This window comes from Anser anser, assembly GCF_964211835.1.
Source record: "Anser anser genome assembly, chromosome: 2".
Taxonomy (NCBI): Eukaryota; Metazoa; Chordata; class Aves; order Anseriformes; family Anatidae; genus Anser; species Anser anser.
Window position 1 is genome coordinate 120710675 of NC_139721.1, and position 4774 is coordinate 120715448.

Consider the following 4774-nt stretch of genomic DNA (forward strand, 5'->3'; position numbering starts at 1 on the left):
TCACAGCTGTTTAGTAGCAAATTATCTTAAAATTGCTTGCAAATACACGGGGAGGCTATGACTGTAGGATAACCCTTCTAATGATGGGTGTTACTTAGCTAAGGCACTACATGATCTGTGTGGTTCCAGGCACTTTTTTCCCCGTGGAATAAGTGCTTCATGTGATGCCCATCTTCTCCTGTTTGTTTGTTTGTTTGTCTAGCAAAGTTGAAAGAATCCCTCTTGGATACCTTCTATTGTATTAGTGAACAGCATACATAAATAATGTTTCCCATTCACCAGATAGTGTTTTTTATCTTTCTATTATCTTGCTCACGTATAGTGGCTTGTCTGTGATTAATGGAAATGGTGTCAGATGCTGGAATTTATTCTGACCAATGAACACAGCTGACTCAGGGGAGTACAATCTCTTGGAAAGTAATAGAACAAAACCCAATATGCATAAAACAAATCCAAGTCACTAGGCTTTAGCTGATAGAACCAACTACCTGTGTAATAACAAAGCAGCAGGAAGCATTTCTCATGTGGCTGCATAAACTACATGGTATCTAGTTCTAAAGTAGCTTACTTCTTGGGGCTCCCCACCCCATCCTTACAGAGATTTTTTTTTAAAGTATATTATTCAGCAGCCATCCGCATGATTAATACTTTGATTTGTGCAATGAAGGAATTCCACTGTGTAAGATTTTAAATAAATTATTTTTGTTTGAAATTGGTTTAACTTATAAATCTCCTTTTAGTATTAGGCACAGAAACTTTTACTTGGATTTAATTTCTTGATTATGTATAAAGGTCACTCCAAATACAAAGGGTTTAGTTTGAGGTTCATTCTTCTCTGTTCAGGATGAAAATAAATGACTGCTTCAGTGTATTCTGGGAGAAGCGTTCTCTTGGATGTTGGAACTGAAGGACCTGGTTACCTTAAGTTCCTGTGTGTTACTGGGGTTTCACTGCTGAGTCAAAAGCCAGCATGGCAGCCTGCCCTGTGTGATGGGGAAGCTTCATTTTTAAGCTTTTCTGAGCAGTGACTAAGAATTTCCAGGCTTTGCTTCCAGCCCTTGATTTACCTGTGCTGCTTACTGTGCCGGAGAAGGGGCCATGGAAGGAAAGCAATGTTTGCTGAGAGGGACTTCAGAAGTGCTGACACCTGAGATAGGAGGGCAGCATCACGGAGAGCTTGCTGTAGGCAGCATTTCCAATCCAGTCACTCATTGCCGTGGCCAAACTGTAACATTTGAAAAGGAAGTCCCCAGATCTGCAGCCACTTGGGAGCTGGCTGGCTTGTGAAACATCTGTTGGTCTGAAGCATACAATCAAATTTTGACTCAAGATGGAAAAGTCATTTAAATCCATGCCACTAGTGGCTTAAGGTACTTCTTCCATTTTCATCGTAGTGACAGCAAATTAAATGCAGAAGTAGCTGTAGTAAAGGGGCTGTGGTGCTTTGTGTGCATTTATTACATTAAGCAGTGAAACTGCACAAGGTAAGGCCCAAAACCTTCAATAAGTATGTAAAGTGACAAAAAAAATCACTTGAATGTGAGCTTTGAACATTTTAAAACTTCACTTACCCCATAGTTTTGATAATTCTTAATTTAAGAAAGCACTAATTTCATTCAACAGCAATGAATGACAGCTTTTGGGCAGGACGAGGTTGTTGCTTTGCACGTTTAGGTGAGCATATGGCAAGCTGATGAATATGTATCTGGATGTTTGGAGACTTGGACTAACCTAGTAGCACAATGTAAACTTCCACTGTAACTTGATTAATTTTAAACATTTTTAAAATCTTGAAAGTCTCCCTGCCAGTTTTGTGGGTGTTCAGCTGATTAGTTTTCCTCCAATGTGAAATATCCATAGGGAAGAAAAGTGAACTCCCAAATTAGCTGTAATGTGCTGTCAAATTTTTACAGCTGGAAGATGATGAGAGCTGTACCAGACATATGGTGGAGGTACAGGAAAACAATAGCCATGGCAAATAATTTAACAGGCCCATATAAGCATGCGAAATATACTAGAGACGTAAAACAGATTTAATCAGATTTCATTTCAAAAACTCTTTGCAGTAGACTTGGAGGATCCTATGCTCAGCCACCTGTCTTTTTAATGATGTGGCCTAGTAAGGGAAGAGTGAAAAGCTTCAGTAGCTGAACAACTCGCATGCATTTTTTTCTGCTCTTCAGACAGGTTCTGTGAACAGAAGTGGTGGAAGAAAGGTAAGGTGTTCCTTGTTGCTTTTTGTAGCACAACTACAGAAAGAAGTATTTTGTTTAATGGGTCAGACTTTTGCTCCTCTTTGTAGGGGAAAGAGTATGCAACTTGCAGTTATATGAACGTGGCACAATGGACAAAAGTATTTCTTTATTATTATTATCAGCACTAAAGGTAAGCCTTCACTTTAATTTTGTTGCATATTCTCAAGTCTTATAAGCAGTTCAACCATTTTTGTAAAATTCTCGTCTGTAAGTGTTGTGACATGAGCTGAAATTGGCGTCCCTCGGTCTGTACCCTTTAGCAGAGCAGAATTCATTGCGTTGTACTTTGAGATGAAAGACGAAGTGTTCTGAGCAGCAGGGCGGTACAAGATGCAGTAACTGTGGCGCTGAGGGTGTTTTTGAGCAGGGAGTTTGATCTAGGGAAGAGGCATGGCAAATAACCAGATGCTTACTGTTACTCTAACTAGATGGAGCACTTGTTTCAAATGTACTCGAACATTTTTGTGGCCCTGTAAACAGAACACAATCCTGCAGGCCCTGCTTGAGGAGGAGTATGAGGAAGAATGCACTTCACTACATTACTGCTTTATCAGTAGTACTGATGCTTTATTACCTTGATTAGAATCTAGGGCTGCTTCCTGTAACCAGAGTAGGAAGGAGAAGCTGCAGCTGCGATGAAAGCAAAACCCAAAGCATTTACTAGCATGAGTTTGTCACTTCATAGTTCTCATTCTTTCATTCTGAATTTAAATAAAAGATGTAAATGCAATTAAAATACAAGATACTGCACAAGACATGAAGCATACAAAAGGTGTGAAATCAAGAATTCAAAGCTAGGAAACATCAAATTAAGGCCAGGGGTGCGTTACAGAGGAAGCTGATGCCAGAGCTAAGGGCAGAGCCCAGCTCTAAATGCCACAGCAAACAAAGGAAGAGGTGTGAGAACCCGGTTCTTACACGTGCAACTATGTAGGTAAAGAAAAGTGAATGGGTTATGGCATGATGTGGTAGGTGCAATTTCAGGCTTGACAGTAGAGTTTGCTTGGCAAGCAAGCAAGGTGGTTGCAGTCTTGCATGTGAAGCATGTGTAAAATGGTAGGGGATTAATACTTACAGGTTAAACAGGACTTTGTTCTGTTACCGGTGTAAATTCTACCAGCTGTACCAGTCACTGCACTGGGGTTCCTCCTCACCTACTTCCTGCTAGGCCAGAAAAGGAGGAACACCCATGCTGCTGCTGTTCCTGTCTGCATTGACCAGCGGTGGTACAAGCCTGAGTGAGAGCCAGGAGAGGACGGTGCTGGCACCTGCGTTCCCCTGGCAGCACAGGGCGCTGCCTCTACAAGAATGCTTACCCCAGCCCAAAGCATTTCTGTCCAGGTTTTTGACAAAAATAATGAACACAAACCTCTGGACGGAGAGCCTGTAAGTGTAGCAGGTCTTCCTTCACACTGGAGTAACAGAACAGTTGCTGTCTTTGAGGTATGTAAATAAATAAGGATCAGCATCTATCTTAAGATTCCTCTGATGGGGGAAAAAGATTAATTACAACTAATTGATCTGAAATACACTTTTTGTTTTCCAAGATGCTTGAACTAAGATGCCAAGAGCAAGTACATGTGTAAGAAACTCGTCCACAGAACCCACTGTAGTTCATAGCCCCCATTCTGTGTTGGCTAGTTGTGGAGCTGGGTGCCACTTAAGCTTGCCTGACAAGCCAGAATGCTGTACATCATCTAGTCTTTGTTTCTCAAGCATTCCCTAATCCTCCAGACAATCCGCTATCTAATAGCGGAAGCAATATTATTATTCCGATAAAGGGCAAGGACTAAACTGCAATGTTAACGTAAGTACTTTACATACATACATCTCAGAGTTTGGTTTGAATTTCCCACTTGAATAGCTTTGGAGTAATACTAGTTTTGTGGCAAAACAGTATGCAAAATAAGTCAAAAAAAAATGGCCAATATTATTACTTTTTCAGGCTAATTATTGTTTTAAAATCAAGCCATGGAAGTTACTGTGTAACTTTCAGCATCATAGCCTTTCCTTACTTGTAAAGAAATGTCTTATTTTTGGGGTATCTTTTGAAATGGTAATATGAAGAGTTTTACGGACTTTACTCACTGTACCCTTTTTAGTCACTGTACCCTTTAGTGAAGCCATTTATGGATTTGGGGATTCTACAATTCAGCAGCTTCAAGTATCTGTATACAAAAGATCCTTTGTATACCTCTCTTTATACAGGGACTTCGTTACACCTAATTTTTGCACCACCATGAATGGATGTTTAAGAACTGACCAGCATCTTACGTGCATAGTTTATGTACTCATCCATAACAATTTTGCAAGTGTGGTCACTTACCACTCTTGAAGTATGGAAGCGTGTATAATCATCTCCGTGCTGAAAAGTGAAAGTGGGGGAAGATACTGCTCTCAATGATTTTTTTAATGTATTTTCTGCCCTCAGTGTGCCTTCTCCTATAATTAAGGAAAATCTAGATTGGACAACTCTTCCCCGCGGGAGCTGAAGCAGTGAGTTGTGCCATGCTCAGTCA